This window comes from Bombyx mori, chromosome 13 (genome assembly GCF_030269925.1).
Source record: "Bombyx mori chromosome 13, ASM3026992v2".
Taxonomy (NCBI): domain Eukaryota; kingdom Metazoa; phylum Arthropoda; class Insecta; order Lepidoptera; family Bombycidae; genus Bombyx; species Bombyx mori.
Genome location: NC_085119.1, coordinates 16975178 through 16994278, shown reverse-complemented (window position 1 = coordinate 16994278; position 19101 = coordinate 16975178).

The window sequence follows — 19101 nt, the reverse complement described above, 5'->3', positions numbered from 1 at the left end:
TGCGGGCTGAGTGAGCGAACACTACGCTTGCATACGTCATGACGGGGCGTATACAAGTTTTGTAGAGAGTTACCTTATTACGGAGGGACAGTTTGCTTCGACTACAAAGCATTGGATAGAGTCGTCCTAGAATAAACGCGGCGCGGTCGCGAACCGTTTTTATATGGGGACGCAATGTCATCCCTCTGTCGAGGGTGACGCCTAGATATTTGACCTTCGAGACCCACGGTATGGGCTGGCCAAAGAGAGTGATGGGACTAACGGCGGAGGTGTTTGCGCGCCTACTACGGAGTGGGATGCTCGAAGTGATGTTCGGAGGGCGACCCCTTTTGAAGAGCACTGCTGCGCTTTTCGTGGGGTTGATGTCTATTCGCCACTTCCGGAACCACTGTCCCATGGTGGCTACTGCGATCTGGAGTCGCCGATGAAGCAGCGACATCTTCCTACACGAGTAGTAGATAGCCGTGTCATCGGCGAAGAGCGCTAGATGGGTCTCCGGAGACCGGGGTATATCATTGATATACAAACTAAATAATAACGGGGAGAGCGCGGAGCCTTGCGGGACTCCGGCAGTCAGTTGACGGGGACGAGAACGAGTTCCCTCTACTCGATATCGAAACGAACGGTTCGACAAGAAGTCTCGTATGATGAGCACGAGTCTGTCTGGCACTCCCATGTTGTACAGTTTGTAAATTAAACCGTTGTGCCAGACTTTGTCGAACGCCTTCGCGATGTCGAAGAAGAGGGCGCCGGTCGGGATCTGTTTACGCCTATTTAGTCCTATCAGAATGTGCTCCGTGAGGCGGTGCACTTGTTGTACGCACGAGTGTTTTGAGTGGAATCCGAACTGTTCGTCTATGAGAATTTTGTTCGCGGTAACAAAATCCCAGAGGCGTTTCCTAAGGAGACGTTCGTAAATTTTTCCTATCGTCGAGAGGAGACTAATCGGACGGTAACTAGAAGTTTCGTTTCTCGGTTTGCCCGGCTTATGTATACCGATAACGTCCGCTTCTTTCCACACCGCGGGAAAGATGCAGTGCGTCATAGCGGCATTTAAAATTGTAGCCAACATTGCTATCAGTTGGACTGGCAAAAATTTTAGCGCGCGGTTGTGGATGCCGTCGGAGCCTGGTGCCTTCCTAGGTTGGAGGTTGTGGATCGCGTCTCTAACTTCGTCAGTGGTAATGGGGGGTAACGCGTCCGAGGGCGGCAGGGAAGCTCTGCGCTCGACCTCCCTGTCGACTAACTCGGTGTGTTCGGGGTCCGCGTGTTGAGTGCTGGTGGTGCACTGCTCTTGCAGTGCATCGGCCAGCAGCTCAGCCTTGTCATCGTCATCGAATGCCGGTGGTTGGCCTGAAGGGCGTAAGAGGGGAGGCATAGTAGCGGTAGTTTCGGATTTGAGAGTCCTAGCTAGTCGCCAGTATGCTTGGTGGGAGGGCGCGAGTTGTTCTAAATAACTATGCCAATTATCGTTACGCGCGTCGCTTAAGCGGGAGTGGACTTCGCGTTGTAGACGACGCATCTGAATCCGGTTTGAATGCGTGGGAAGACGATCGTAGGCCCGGATTGCCGCGTTCCTAACTCTTAAGAGATTCCTAAGATCGGGGGACAGTCTGATGCGGTGGAAGCTGTCCTCCACATCGACTTCTTTAGAAGATCTAATGATCGCGGAAGAGATGTGATCGGTAATGATATTTATGGATTCGACGGTGTCCTCGGGGGATGGATTCGAATCCGGGCCGTAAGGGAGGATTGGCGGAGCGGCGTCGGCTAGGCACGTGCCCAGCTTATTCCAATCCACCATGGTCCTCGTAACAGTGACTGGGTTGTGGGGGCGACCGAGCTGCATAACGACAGGTCGGTGGTCTGAGTCGAGCTCTGACATTGCTTCGATGGAACGCAAGCGCAGAGTTACGTTCCTAAGCAATGCCAGGTCTATAGTGCTCGGACGGAGCGCGATGTTATACGGATAACATGTTGGAGTTGTGGGACCGACTATTTCAAAGGTGAGGTCGTCTATAAACGCGTCGAGACGCCTACCGTTAACGTTTGTACGATGGCAGTTCCATCTAGTGTGATGGCAATTTAAATCGCCTGCCAGGATGACAGAGTCTCCCATGCCGAACAGTGACTCGATGTCACTGCTCAGAAGGGGCTTGTCCGGGGGGAGATAAACGGATGCGATGACGATCGGCTGGTGTCCCGTCAGCGAGATGCGGCACACTGACGCCTCGATATGTGAGAGCGAGGGAGTATCGAGAGGGACAACGTGCAGGGCCCGCCTATAGTAAATGGCAGTCCCGCCTTTGGAGGCGGTGAGTCTGTCATTCCTAACCATGACGTAATTCGCGACTTTCGGGTCGCGACGCGAGGGCTTCAGACAGGTTTCCTGCACTAATAGAATATCTACAAGATTATCGCGGAGGTATTCAAAAATTTGATCGCGTTGCCGCGCGAGTCCGTTAGCATTGTAGAATGCTAACGTAAGGGAATACGGTTTTTCTCTACCTTTTTGCGCCATTGGTTACCGGTAAAGATTTTATAACGTACGCGACACGGACTCGTAGACGTCCATGTGATCGAAAGCGGCCGCGAGCCGCTGTTCGGGGGTTACCGACCTACGTATCGCGTCTGCGAACGATCGCAGACGGTCGAAGTTGACCGCGGTGACGAAGTCACGCACGAGCGCGAAGTCGTTGACGGCAGAGGGTTGCGGGGGACAGAACGCGGGCGCGGGGCGAGGTGCGAGCAGGGGCTGGGGCGCGGGGCGTGTCACGAGCGGGGGCGGGGGTGCGGTTTCCGTTCCCGCCTTCGTATACGGCAGCGGCTTTTTCCACGCCGAGACCGTGGGAACTGCAGCCGGCACGAAGGCGGGTTTCGGCACTGAAGGTGCCGAAGTCTTTGGGCCGACGGTTCGCGGAGCTGGGTGGGTTGGGCGTTTTCGCGGAGCCCTGGGACATCCACGGTAGTTCGCGGGGTGCCCTTGCTTGAGGCATAGGACACAGCTGGGAGGTTCGGTCGCGGTTTCCCTATCTCTAACGCAATCTAACGTAGCGTGATCGCCGAGGCATTTCACGCAGCGGGGGCGCGCGTGGCAATTACGCGCCGAATGGCCATAGAGTTGGCACCTGTAGCACTGCCCGGGAGTGCCACGCTTGTGGGGGGCTTCGATCGAGATCCCGGATAGGCCGCAAATTGTCGTGAGACATGCGATCTTCTTTTTGGCCTCCGGGGTGGGTTCTAACGCCACGAGTATCATATTATAGGGCTGTTTGCCCCGCCCGCTGTGCATCCGGTGCACACTAACTATCGGGAGGGCCTGAGCGATCAGATCCTCCTTAATGTAGTCTATTTCTAGGTCCTTAGGGACTCCGCGTATTACTACGCGGAGCTCGCGGTCCTCCTGAAGAGCATAGGTGTGAAAACCTATGTTCTCCTTTCGGAGGTATGAAGAGAGGGCCCTATGGTCGCCCGGCGTTGCGACCTTTATCTGAATCCCATGTGCGACGTTACGCGCATGGGTGTAGTTAATTTTGTTGGCCTGAAGGGCCTGGGACACGCGATTCCACGCTGTCTTCTCTTGAAGTATCAGCGGGGGCGGGGCAGCTACTTTAGGAGCGGGCGCGGGCTTGGGACGCGGCGGCGGGGTTACGCGGCGAGCGGAGTCCGACTCCGGTGTCACGACTACCTGCGGGCGGGAGGCGGTCGCGGATTTAGTTTGCTTCGTCGTGGAGCTCCGGGACTCCACGGCGCGAGAACGCTTTTTACCGCGCGTTACGGTTTGGAACCCATCCGAGGTTCCAGGCTGAGGGCTTGACGCGGATTCGAAATCCATCTCCGATTCGGTATCGGAGCCTGGACTCGAAATGATCGAGGTCGCGACGGACGAAGCGCGCGATGACGTAAACGACGCGGGCGCGGGGGTGGGGGTAGCGTTAGGCGCTATGTGAGCCGCATCGTCGGAACGTGCGCTCGAACTTAACGCGGCGGCGGGGGGCGCGCGGCGTGCCTCCGAGGCACGGTTGAGAAACGCGGCGACGGACGCGGGGGGGGAGGGATTGCCACGAGAGGCCCTATATCTAACATACTCGGCCCTAATTGTCGGGTACCTTTCCCGGAGGAACCCGACAAAATCACTGTCACTGACAACACTTTCACTGAGTTCTTCCATGCTTCGGTCTTCTTGCCCGGGGGGGGCGGCCCCGGGACTTTTGTTGAACTCGCCGAAAGGCGAGGCCCCGGATAGGATTTGTAACCCCCCTGTGCTGCAGGACAGCAAGGAGCAGGGGGGGGGAATGCCTATGCCGTGAAAACGGCAATCGGCGGGGAAAAGGAAAGGAACCCGCTCGGGCTGTATAGTGCTACAGCAGGCAGAATCGCGAGCGGGGGTCTAGTCTTGAAAAAGACTGTTGTTTTGGGAAGGGTTAGGAAATCGCTAGCCTGTGAGTGCCACAGGAAGCCTGATCGTAGCGATTGGTTTTGTCTTGAAAAAGACAGTTGGTAAAAGGTGGGTTCGCGGTTACAAAACTTTAGCGCACAAAAATGGACTCCGAGACGCAAATCGCAAGCGACCAACGGATCGGCACGTCCGCACTACCGAATTGTACGCACGAGGTATTCACGGTCACTACACTGTCGAGCACAACTGTGAGTTCAGAGACGCAGCTCGCAAGCGGGCCACGGATCGGAAAGCACGTCCGCGCACGACCGAGTCGTGAGCGAGAATGTTTTGTTAAAATACAATTATCCAAAACGTCTTAAGTATATGTAAAATTTTGTCATTAGTAAATAATTGTAAGGTAGCGCCCTCTGTGAATTGATATTTTAATTTCACGTATAATCCTAAATTAAAATTCACTACAAGAGCTTTCATACACACGTTAGTATTAAAAAATCTCACAGATGGCGCTGTATTAAATAGTTTGTATATTTCTGTCTCATTCTTTGCTGGCTTCACCCTACACATTTTTGTATTTGTGTCTCTTACCTGTCGTTTTTTCCGTTGCATCCGGTTTGAAATCACAACGATTCTAAAGAAGTTTTCACTTCAACATTCGCATAGCTGGTTCCATGAGAACGTGAATATCAATTATGGGCCCTTTCTGTATGAAAATCAGTACCTAGTTAAATGGAAATAAGTAGCTGGTATTTGGTAATAAGAGCACCTTGACTAATTAGACCGCGGACCTTTTTATAGATTTCCTTTGTTTTTTATCATTGGTAGCATAAGATTTTCTTCCAATTACGCGAGGACTGTATACCTATATGTACTTTCTATCACAATGAAACTCCTATGTGCTGACTACGGTCTTAGAAGAGTTATGGTGGTAGAATCCCTACTCCCTGTTGCTTTTTGCATGCTTTTTATGCCTTTTTTTTTATTGCTTAGATGGATGGACGAGCTCACAGCCCACCTGATGTTAAGTAGTTACTGAACCCCATAGACATCTACAACGTAAATGCACCACCCACCTCGAGATATAAGTTCTAAGGTCTCAGTATAGTTACAACGGCTACCCCACCCTTCGAACCGAAACGCATTACTGCTTCACGGCGGAAATAGGCGGGGTGGTGGTACCTACCCGTGTGGACTCCCAAGAGGTCCTACCACCAGTAATCACGCAAATTATAATTTTACGGTCTTGCATGAATATGCCTTTTATAAATGTAGAAGTCGTAAAATACTGAAATTTCAGTTGTGACCCGCCACTCTTTCTAATCTTACACCGCGACAGACCTAAAAGAACCTGTGTACTTAACAATGACTCGGAAGCTGGAGATAGACGTCACGGAGACCAGTCGACTCTCATTACTTACAGACGACAACGCCGATTGTTTGATTTTTACTGATATTTTTATGAAGATTCAGAATCACTTACTTTGAATTGGATGAGTATTGTATAGTTTATGTCGACATTTTGACTTGTTGACTAAGAATTATTTGTTTTTAATACGTAGATGAGTGAACAAAATCACGGATCTCGCGTAGATAAAGACTTTAGTCAGTGTATCGAAATAGCTATATTGAAACTAAATCATTTCAACTAAGCCACAAAAATATTATTCATTTTATTAAAACGTGGTTACCTATCTCTATACGGAAAGCTATTCAAGACAGAAATTTCGAACATAAAAAACCTTGCATATCCTTACCGTTAATGAACACAGCTCTGCATTCAAAGAAACGTGTAATGAAGTTAGCCTCAAAGCACACGTCTGGATTTTTCTAGAAATTTCCTTTTCAAATTCACCTTAGGCCGAATGAATAGATCGGCTTACGAAAGGTAAAGCCTTCAGAATACTACGCTCGAGTTCCTATTTTTTCAATTGAAGAATATTTAAAGTACGCATGAAAGTGATTCGTTTTCTGAAGCTGGTACGAAGTGAAACGAAATTGGAGTTTTTTTATACGACTTTTAATTGGGTCGGCATGATGTGTAATCATTTTGATTGCCTAACTTAGAGTACAATTCTTCAATTATCCATCTGTCTCGTGTGGAAGGAAATAGGTCCCAAGCAATGCGCTCCACCTTCGGTCCATAAAGACCACCACCTGGACCGTGACACGAGGAGCGAGGTGGTGGATGGTGACAGGATGGTTGGAAGTTCCCCATCTACGCATCTTATTCCGTACTTTTGCTTTTTTGCGCCATTTCAAGTTGTATCTCAAGAGAAACCGCATGTTTATTGACAGTCTGTTTACTGCTAGGAGGAATTAGTTTTAGCCTAGAGGCCTCTCCAGTTTCACCAGGACTGGTGGGCGAGCACGAGCTAAGCCAGACGGGGTGGGATTAGCTTACAGCTGCTCGAGCGCCTCCGAAGGAAACCTAACAGCTCAAGGGGGGGTGTCTCGCGAATGAGAAAATTCGATGAGAAACTTAGTGGGCTGATGTCATGGGCTCGGGACGTTCCCCCCACCAATTGCTTCAACTATAACTATAAATTGTGTAAGTGCATCTCTTCCGATCTATAATAGTACGTATTTTGGTGACGAAATAGGATAGATGTAAGTATTTTTATTTTAAACATGACTGAGTCTTGGCGGCAAATATTAAAAATCCATAAAATCATCTCTAGAAATTGAGGACTAAAATATTTTCTTTTTGTTCACAGATAATCGAATTTATCAGAAATCTTCATAAAAGGTAAGCTGTCATACACTACACTATTGAACTTAGATTTTCTAACCATATGCCACATTAGCTTTTTTTTCTGTTCTTCCCGAAGCCAATGAGCAATGGTAAACACTTACGACTGAATGCGCCAATTGGATTTGGTTTCGACCTCAATTTAACATAAATCAAAAGATGAATCGTCTCGTTGTGTTCGGAGTTCTGAATTCATTAAAATAAAACTTCGTTTACAAAAAAAAGTGTATTATTTATTCGTAATTAAAGATGTGTAATTACTTTCAACTATTTTCTTGCGTCAAGTTCAGTACACCCGAGCTCACACTTTACTCGCGCGAAAAACAGGGGCTCTTAAACAAGCGTTTTAGCAATTTGTTATTAAACAAATTAATTACTTAGTATTTGTAGTAGGCTTTAGTTAGATTTTTAGTAGTCAGATTCGATTTTTAAAAATATATATCCCCCCATACTATTTAAAAGTAAGTGTCAAGCTATTCAAATTTAATTAAAATTTAGCGTCAGTATCATATTCCATCATTCGCCATTATCACACATCATTCATCATAATTTAACATAAACATCGCACTACCTTACTGCCACACTGCATACGGTATCACTATTTATGATATGAAGGTCTGACTTTCCGTCATGTAGGCAGGCATAACTCGAAAAAGTGATTTTACGATTTTCAGGTAAAACTTAACGAAGTGAAACTTAACAAGCTGTAAATGAACTAAACTAAATTTATATTGTGTATTTGAAATATTTCTTTCAAATACATAACTTTTTTTTTTTTTTGTATTCCATCTTGTGAACTCATCTGACACAATTTATTTATACACAGTTTTAAGATTTAACCATTAATATTAAAGTCAATATGCTAAAATTTTAGTATGTTTAAATATTGCTTTAGTTCAGAAGGATGAAAAACATTTTAAACGCTTAAATAAAAATAAAAGCGTTTTTAGTGGCTGCAGATTTTAAAATTTTCTCACTAGACTGACTCGAAAATTTATCAGCATTCCACCCACTTAAATAATTTCTTAAAGGGCGCCAATTTCTCACCGGTTTTATTGTTAGAGCGTCGTCTGTGAGGCCCTCAACGACGTTAATATCGAATTAATTTTCGTGTTACGCCCCGCTGTTGATTAAACCTTGATTGTGAAATAAATCTCATAGTATTCCGTGTCGACAAGCCTCTCTGATTAAGTGCTCATTGTTGCTTCTAATTGTTTTTCTTGGGGTATTTTCATTTAATAATTTATCGATAGTTATCAGGCGTGATATAGGTATATTGGATTGTTTCAAATATGGATTCAAGTGACTGTCATTTTGAGTATTATCCGATTGGCGAACATGCCATTTGTGGTTGTAATTCTTCTAACATTAAAGCTTCGTATTTTCTTTCTTTCTTCATATCCTATAAACTTAACTGGAGGCAGCGACATGCCTGTAACATTACTGATATCAATAAGCGTAAACCGGGATGCCTCATTGATTCTTATAACAGAAAATTTTTATAGGGCTATCATACACCAATAAGATCAAGTAATTTAGAGTTAAAACAGTAAAAAACAAAGACGGCAAAAATTTAAATTTTTTTTTATTGCTTAGATGAGTGGACGAGCTCACAGCCCACCTGGTGTTAAATGGTTACTGAAGCCCATAGACATCTACGACGTAAATGCGCCACCCACCTTGAGATATAAGTTCTAAGGTCTGAAGTATAGTTACAGCGGCTGCCCCACCCTTCAAACCGAAACGCATTACTGCTTCACGGCAGAAATAGGCCACGACGACTTCACCTACATCAGGCTACTGTTAGCTATCTTTTTTGTTTTATAGCTTTAGAAATCTCAATTATATTGTGGGAATGGCGGAAATAAAATTGCGACCCTTCTAAAATCATATTAGACATGTTTTTAGTGTAAAGGGTGATTTTTTAATAGCTATAGGAAATGATTTAAAAAAAAAACATATAAAATTTAGAAAAAATCATGAAATCTTTATTTGAATCAATAGTACGGTTCGTATAATTTAATGTTTGAAGATTATTTCATGAAATTGTTGACCACGGCTGCGCCTCAAACGGTCCATCCGCTTAGTCCAATTTTGGCATACTCTTTCCAACATTTCGGCTGATTTCTCACGAATAAATGCTTCAATGTTGTCTTCCCATGCGTTGATCGAAGCGAGCTTGTCAGCATAGACATGAGCCTTAACATAGCGCCACAAAAAATAGTCTAAAGGCGTTAAATCGCACGATCTAGGCGACCAATTGACCGGTTCCAAACGTGAAATAAAAAAGTGGATCTTTCGTCAACTTTTCAAGAGCCCATTCACCAAAAATTCTGCGTTGTGGTAGGTCTTTCGGCTTCAATTCTTGCACCAGCTGTATTTTGAAAGGCTTCACACCTAAATCCTTTCACAAAATTTTCCACGTTGTTGAGTAACAGAGGCCCAATTGCTGCGAACGTCGTCGAATCGATAATTGATGGTCATCGCTAACACTGGCCGATACAGCTGCGGTATTTTCTTCAGTTCGCACTGTACGTAAGCGTGATGGTGGTTTAATGTCCAACAATGTAAATTTGATGCGAAATTTAGTCACAATAGCCCGAATAGCCGCTTCAGTGGGTCGATTAAACTGACCATAAAATGGAAGAACCACGCGAGATGAACTTTCTTAACAAAGCACGCATTTGGTAATAAAATTTAATGAATTGTAAGCGTTGTTCGTTTGTAAGACGATTCATGGTTAAATTATATACCAAACTGAAGATGTTTGACAATAACACAAAACACGAAACATGCGTTAGCTTTCAAAATCAGTGTTGCCAAAAAGAAAATAGCTAAAAAATCACCCTTTATAAGAGCTTAATGTTATACTGTAAGCTTCTTCTAACAACTGGGTAGAAATGTAATTAAAGCTACTTTTACGGCTTAGTCTGGTTAAACCGGCTATACTCTTTATTTCATCTTCCCAAAGATTTGATTGCCTTCCTTTTTTTTCTACAGTAAGTACTACTCTGTAATTATTTTGGTAAATTTCTCGTACTTCTTTCTCTCTTAAGATAAGAAAATAAATAAATAGTTTACTGTATGCATAAATTGGTATAATCCGGTCAGAACATCAACGAAAATTCTAATGTTGAACACGTGGTTCCTCATTATCGTATTACCAAACAACAATGTACGTCAGACAACCAGCGGTCTGGCTCAAAGCAATTTAATGAAACACATAGCACGACCATAGTTACACGCACACAATATTCCCCTTTTGAGCTTTCGAAATTTAATAAACGTTTAACACTTCAAAGCGCGAGCTTCGTACAATTTAGCTCAGTCGGTGAAAAACACAGGAGTTTTCGGCTGCGAACGTAATTGGTTTAGGCTACGGCTCCGTTCGGGAGCTTGGGATGGAATGGTTCGAGTGTACCGCCATTATTTTTTCTTATTTTGGCCAGTGAGTGAGTGATTCTCCCCTTTAAGCGCAACCAACGTTCAGGCTGTAGGTTTTATGAATGAGTATCAGGTCATAGGCTTTAACATGACAAATCTATCTGAATTTTAACAAAGCACAGGCTTTATACATCTGGAGTCAAAGCTGAAAAGTCCCATCATTTCCGTTTTTTTAAAAGGAATATTAGAATTGACTTCAAAGCCCACATGGTGCCAAATGGCTACAGAAGTACATAGGCACTACAATAAACGCCGCAGCCCTCTTTGGAATGTGAAATCTGAATGGAGTAGAATAGAGGAGAGTCGTGGTATCAATACGTGCGATGGAATAACATACCCTAGAACTTATGAGAAATAGAATCAACAGAGAAATAGTCAAAGAGGCTGCTATTAAGGAAGAATGAATACGAAGGACTACTAACAGCTTGAGGTGTGAGAATCAAATAGGTACTCATTTGATTGATAGAGATTTGCCATACTTTATTGGAAAAATTAAATAGATATTTTTAATTTATCCAAACCTCTGAGACTATTTGGTAGGCAAGACTAATTAGCACTGAAAACAGCGATGCCGCGCTTTAAAACGCTTTTAACGCTGAGAACGTAATCACTGGATGAATGCACAAATTATTGCTTTCATTTCTTCCTTATCTTGTTAAGCTTAAAGTTCAGTTTCGTTTATTTTTAGTAAAACCGTATTGTTCACGAAGAATCCGAGCAGATAGCGTCTCGTGTCCTAGATTTTAAGATTTTGACATAATCCTGCAATTTTCATCGAATTCGCGATTTATCAAGCGCTTCAAGGTGTGATTATTTTTATTTTTTTGTTCATAATTATTTTACCTAATAATTTTCACAGCGGTGTGGCGAATAAACAAATGTACTATGCATTTAAGCAACGGCCTTTTATTTATTGCTTATTTACTACAATAAGCTCACGTCCCGTCTGGTGTTAAATGTTTACTAGAACATACATTTTTTTTTTTTTTATTGCTTAGATGTGTGGACGAGCTCTCAGCCTACCTGGTGTTAAGTGGTTACTGGAGCCCATAGACATCTATAACATAAATGCGCCATTCACCTTGAGATATAAGTTCTACCTACCAATGCGGACTCACAAGAGGTCCTACCACCAGCAATTACGTAAATTATAATATTAATTTGCGGGTTTGATTTTTATTACACGATGTTATTCCTTCACCGTGGAAGTCAATCGTGAACATTTGCTAAGTACGTATTTCATATAAAAATTGGTACCCGCCGGCGGGATTCGAACACCGATGCATCGCAAGATACGAATGCACCGGACGTCTTATCCTTTATGCCACGATGACGATATACACATCGCATCGTCAATCCCGTCATCCACTACGAGACACATACCGCGAAGAAGAACCCTTTTGCCATGGCTTCGCATTTCTAAGGAGTGTATGTGCAGCCTTCCGTGTTTATTGGGATTTTTGTGGTGGAGACCTCTCGAGCGGAATTTAGTATCGGAGTCATTTGAAAGGATCCCTTGAAAGTTCTAAATCTACAGGGGCCTTCGTTTTTCTCGTTGTTTTGTATCATATAATCAATGAGGGGTGATCTGAAGTATTATTAGAGATGGTCTCGACATCTCAATTATAAAACTAGAGGGAGGAGTTCTAAAAGAACTTGGTTGGACTATATGAAAGAGGAGGGTATGAGATCAGATATGATGTACTAGAAGGGAGGACATGCTAAGCCGACCACACATATTGGAATAAGGGCAGGAAGAAGGAGAAGATCCCGTCATCTCGTTATTACTCTCGCACCGGCCATTACCAGAGCAGATTACCAGAGCAGCCAAAGAGATTTTTATTTGCGTCGATTTGTAGACAAGCTCACAGTCCACCTTGTGTAAATTGGTTACCGGAGCCCATAGACATCTACGACGTAAATGTCGCCACCCACCAAGAGATATGAGTTCTAAGGACTGAGTATAGTTACGAGTGTCCCACCTTTTAAAACGAAACGCATTACTGCTTCACGGTAGAAACAGGCAGGGTGGACTCACAAGAGGTCCTGCCACCAGTAAATGAAATTGAAATTAATATACTGAATACATATAGGGATAAATAATGATTACTGTCCATCTTGTTTTATTTGGAGCATTATGCAAAAAAAACCCATAGGGAACGCTTAGTTATGATGACAATCAGATAAAAACATTCTCAATAGTTCATGGTGCGAACATAATAATTCAAACAATTTTTATATCTTTCTTTGTCGAATGCACCCTTTCTCTATTTCATGGTTATCTGAATCTTAGAAGTTTGATGAACTATCTTGGAGTACGTCTATCGTGGAATTAATTTTACACTTCACAAGTCAAGGTATTTCCTGGTTCGCGGCAAACTTTCGAGCGGAGCGCCTTACTCAAAAATACCTTCTTGAAGATATTTATTTGTGATCAGTGCGCTGTGTGGTGGCCGTGAGATCACATTCTTCCCATTATCCTTACAGGCTCTGATAAAGACTTCAAACTAGATGGACATTAAACTCTTCGGTTTATTTATGCACTAACATAATCGTAGCGGAGTACGTCTATCGTGGAATTAATTTTACACTTCACAAGTCAAGGTATTTCCTGGTTCGTGGCAAACTTCCGAGCGGAGCGCCTTACTCAAAAATACCTTCTTGAAGATATTTATTTGTGATCAGTGCGCTGTGTGGTGGCCGTGAGATCACATTCTTCCTATTATCCTTACAGGATCTGATAAAGACTTCAAACTAGATAGATAGTTAACTCTTCGGTTTATTTATGCACTAACATAATCGTAGCCATTAAAAATAAACGGTAAACTAAAAAATATATTCCATTTCGAACAACTTTACTGGTGGTAGGACCTTTTGTGAGTCCGAACTGGTAGGTACCACCGCCCCGCCTATTTCTGCCGTGAAGCAGTAATGCGTTTCGGTTTGAAGGGTGGGGCAGCCATTGTAACTATACTGAGACCTTAGAACTTATATCTCAAGGTGTGTGGCGCATTTACGTTGTAGATGTCTATGGGCTCCAGTAACCACTTAACACCAGGTGGGCTGTGAGCTCGTCCATACATCTAAGCAATAAAAAAAACAAGTTTGCTGAGTTGTTGTGATCCATGTAAGTTGAGTCTGCGCAGTTTTAGTTGGCATTTTAAGATAGGCTTTGTCATAGTACTATGATTATCAGAGGCTTCGATGGTCTAGTATCTATATTGAATTAAATTCTACTAACAGTGTGTGCAGGCTTGATTTGAGGTTAGAATCTATATCCTCATTAAAAATATTTGGTATTTGATGTCTGTAGATTCTTTTCGTGTACGGTATGTATGTTTTAGGTATCCATATAATTTAGCCGAGAATTTTAGTTTGAGCCTGTTGAGCGATTGCTATGTCGCGCAATAGTCATAAAACGGAACCCTCGACAATCTCATATACGAAAATAAAAGAAAAAGAAACCATTAAGTTAATGATTTTGGCCCGGATACAGTTTGATAAAAATTATTATGTACAATATTTTTCCTATGTTTAAGTATAACTTTATTTCAGAAACTGATACTATGTGCTTTGCATTTTTTCTACTATTTATAAACATGTCAATGTTCCGATTTGTTTATTGTTATGGGTTGTATTTGCTATTATTTATTATTATCATTATTAATCAATATTTTAATTGTTTTTCAAATCATTACAACGCAATGATTTGTGGCTTATCTTTTGAGTTTATATACGTTAATGATTATACTTCTACTGTGCGGAGTTATTGTGGTGTTCTCTGGTCTGGGTGGGTGTCTGGATTGAATTTGAATACTGATACCATTTCTTCTTTATCAGATTTTGATAGTTTGGTCTTGCTAGGCGTTTTGAATGAAAACTTTTTAAACAGTAATAGCATTAAAACTGATAAATTAAAGGATTTTTTCCAGATACACCCACACATTCTGCGCACATTGTGCATGTCTCGTTGTGATTGCCTTACTTTTATAAATGGTACGTAACCGGAAAGTAGTGTTTGGTCTATTGAATGCAGGCTCTTTGTCTACAAATCGGGACGAATTTCTTTTGGCCATGGCTCGCCATTCTGTTGACGTTATGGCTATAAACGAGACTTGGCTTAGGTTTGGGGAGGAGGGCCGTGCACCTTGTGTGCCAGGGTACAGACTCAAGCATGTTCCTCGACCAGTTAGTATAAGGGGTGGTCGTGGTGGCGGGGTGGCCTTTTATCTCAGAGCTGATATAAGTGCTCGGGTGTGTATGCACCCCGGACATTTGGATGTTGAACAGTTGTGGATAACAGTGAATTTTTGCGGGAAAAAGCTATTAATAGGCACTGCATATCGCCCCCCTTGGTCTGATCTGGAAAATTTCCTAGAGGGACTGACCGAAAGTATTGGTGCTATGGCTCCTTATGACAATATAGTACTTCTCGGAGATTTTAATGTAAACCTATTGGACTGTAATTGTTCTAGAACAAAAAAAATAAATGAATTTCTAAGCCACTTCAGTCTCTCGCAAATAGTAAGGACTGCAACACACTTTATGAGTGGTAGTAGTACTCTGTTGGATGTTATTTGTACTGACATTGGCATTAATGATGTCGGGGTTGATTATATTCCCGAGCTTGGCCACCATGCTTTTGTCACATGTGAGACTTTGATCCGAAAGGAAAGACCAATGTCTAGAATGATCACTTCCCGTCAATTTAAGAATATCTTGGAGGAGTTCTTTACTCAGGATCTAAATACAATACCCTGGTCGAACATCGCCCTCCTGGATGACGTTGACACGATGGTTTACACCTTTTCTACGTTTATTCTGTACCTGTACGACCTCCATGCTCCGCTCAAAACCCTGAAATTCAAAACACGTTCCACTCCTTGGATTACTGATAATGTTCGATTATTGTTTAAATTGCGAGATGCTGCACGCTATAGATCACATGTAACTCAGGTTCATAGTCATAAACAGTATTATTTAGACCTTAAGAAGCAGGCAGCTAGCGTCTTAGCATCGGAAAAAAAGACCTACTACAACAATTATATTAATAGCAACTTCGGAAACCCTAAAAAGTTATGGAAAAATCTGAAATCTGATGTGATTCCGTCACATCAGGAGAAAGCATTGCCTGAACACCTTAATGACGCTAATGCTATCAATGATGCTTTTCTGGATGTACCCGGGGTCTGTAGTTCTGACGTTTCAGGATACTCATTCTTTGAGTATTCTAACACATCTCCAAAGTTTACGCTTAAAACTGTCAACCAGGATACGGTTCTTAAGATTATTAACAGCATTAAATCCAACGCTCAAGGCATTGACGGAATAAGCGGTGAGATGATATCGCTCTCACTGCCTTCAACATTGGAGGCGATTACTAGCATTATCAATAAGTCCATTGATACAAATACGTTTCCTGCTCAGTGGCGATGTTCTGTGGTTAGCCCTATTCCGAAAGTCACGCACCCTCAAGCTTTTAAAGATCTTAGGCCTATTAGTGTGTTGCCTTTTCTGTCCAAGATCTTGGAGAAGGTAGTTTACTCACAGGTAGCAGCATATATCGAATCAAATAACATTCTTCCAGTGTTTCAATCGGGTTTCAGAAAAAGCCGAGGAACGGCCGCTGCTCTTACTGACATTGTGGGTAATATTCTCGAGGCTCGTGACAGGAGCCAGGGTACGATACTGACGCTGCTGGATTTCTCACGGGCTTTTGATACAATTAACACTGCCTTACTCTTAGCAAAATTAACTCACTATGGGTTCTCTGATAATGCTGTGCAATGGTTTAGCAGTTATATGTCGAGTAGAACGCAATTTGTACAGATACGGAAAGAAGATGGAACTAAACTAACCTCTACTTCTAAGCCGATTACTAGAGGCGTTCCCCAAGGTTCTGTCCTGGGACCATTGTTGTTTATTTTGTACAGTGCAGATATCACTCAGTGTTTCAAGAATTGTAAATACCATATTTATGCTGACGATGTACAATTATACCACTCTTTTGATGTTGGAGATACCCCTTCTGCTGTCAGTTTTATCAATGGGGATCTGCAGAGGATTGTCTCTTGGTCTGAACAGAATTCCTTAGTATTGAACCCCTCTAAGTCTAAATACATGATACTAGGCAGTAAATCTCAGATAGCAAAGATTTTATCACTCGATCCTAAGGTGACTGTTTCGGGTAAGGAAATTGATCGGGTGGAGTTAGCATGCAGTTTGGGTTTGACAATTGATCCCGAATTGCGATTCGAGGCCCATATTACAAAGAACTTAAGAGCTTGTTTTTACAGACTGAAGATTCTCTACTCGTTTAGACAGTACGTCAGTGTACCCATTAGGAAGTTGCTTATCGATAGTCTAGTTTTGTCGAAATTAAATTACTGTGATACTGTTTATGGTCCCTGTTTACTCTCGAGAACTGAAAAATTAATACAACGCATTCAAAATGCCTGTGCCAGGTATTGCTTTGACATTCCTGTGAGAGGACACATAACGCCCTATTTAAATGATCACAATATATTGAAAATGGCAGCTAGAAGAAGGTTGCACTTAGCAGTCTTACTGTTTGGAGTGATTTCGACACATGAACCTAGGTACTTGTATGAGAAGTTAGATTGGAGAAGCACTCAGTACAGGTATGGCTCACGAGCTGCTGTTAAGCCATTGTTGACGCCCAAATATAAAACAGCTGCTTTTCGGGGAGCGTTTAAATACGCAGCTACGCATTGCTGGAACGATCTCCCACCACCTATTCGTCACATTGTAACAAAGCATGGCTTTATTAATCGTTTAAAATCATTTCTATTGGATTCACAAAAACTAATTTAATTTATAGTATTTATAGGAACTAGTTTTATCCTTGCTTTTGAAAACCTCCTTTTATTAAAGTTATTTTTATTTATTTTTTATGTACAAGTGTAAATGTTGTGCTGCTTGTCAGTATTAGTAATAGTATTATCGTGCTTTATTTTATTTTATTTGTTGTTTCGTTGTGGGCTGCCTACGGGGTGTTGTTACTGTGTGCTTATTATGTTATATATGTATGTATTCGGGTTCAATATTTAATTTGATTTTTGTTTTGTTTTTTTCTTAAATTTTTATAATTTACTAGTTTTACTAATTTATACCATATTCTAAGTATGTACACACGTAATTAGCCTTCATTCCCGCAAAGAACCAAGGGGAAACGGGGGTGACTGAAAATCAGCGCTGTTCGATTTATCAACCTCGAACAGCAATAGCTGAGCCACCTCCTTTTGCCTTTTTCTCTTTTTTTTCTTTTCTTTTATTTGTATTTCATTTTATTTTCTGTGATGTGAAAGGCAATAAATGATTTTTATTATTATTTATTATTATTTATTTGAGCCTGACAATAAGTTACATTTGTATGTATTGGTGAATTCAGTGGTATAGATACGGAGACGCCGGCTCATCGCAGTCATTCTACGGGTTATGAAATCGGGTGAGGCGACAGTAAAATATATAATTTAGACCCAGTGCGCCCTTCGTTTGTACCCCACAAAAGACAGAGTAAAAGAGTTGCGGTATACCAATGTTTTTTTGGATTTGAGAGTATCAACGGGTAACGGGTGCGCCAGAATTAGTCCTCGTATGGTATAAGTAAATACGTACGTGCTTATAACCACACATGTTCAGTAATTGCTCTACTGTAGATAAATAAAATCGTGCAATAAAAAAATTGTGCATCTCGGGACGCCCGACAAAATTGATAGCTTAAACTAATCTAAGTTAAACTATTTAATATTGAATTTGTTTTGGTTAAGAAACGCTTAGATTATTAATTAAATTTTATGTATTTTAATACCATAATGTAAGGAAAATTGTATCATAAATTGGAAAATATATATAAATTGTAAGGAGTTACATACATTCTCAATACCGCTGCTTGGGCTTTGAATCAATCCGGAAATACACGCAGTCAGCGTCGGAACGGTACATCGATAAAGGTTTTTTTTTTTTTTTTATGATTGAAACTTTACTGGTGGCCCGAAGGCCTTTCCAGTTTCACCAGGACAGGTGGGCGAGCAAAGGCTCAGCCAAGAGGGGTGGGATTTGCTAACAACTGCCCGAGCGCCTCCGACAGGAGACCTAACAACTCAAGAGCAATTGTTTCGCGAATGAATCTACTACCGGATCGGAATCGCGACCCGCTGAGAAGATCCGGCGAGAAACTCAGCGGGCTGATGCATGGGTTAGGTTGCACGTCGACCTCTTTGTCGAGTTCGACGAGTACGGTTACCGGGGTCCCTAAGCCTGCCCCTAGTATTAGAGCTGAAGGCATCTAATGCAAAGGTTATTGGATCTGATGGATCCGTAAGGACGTGTCTAGGGCGTCGACGGTGACTGGCTCCTGCATGATCAGGATTCGGGGAGTAGTCAGCGGCGGCAACGATAAGGCGATTATCATGACGCATGGCCTTATCGAAGTATCGTTCCGACGCTGACTTCATGTATTTCCGAATTGATTCGAGGCCCAGGTCGT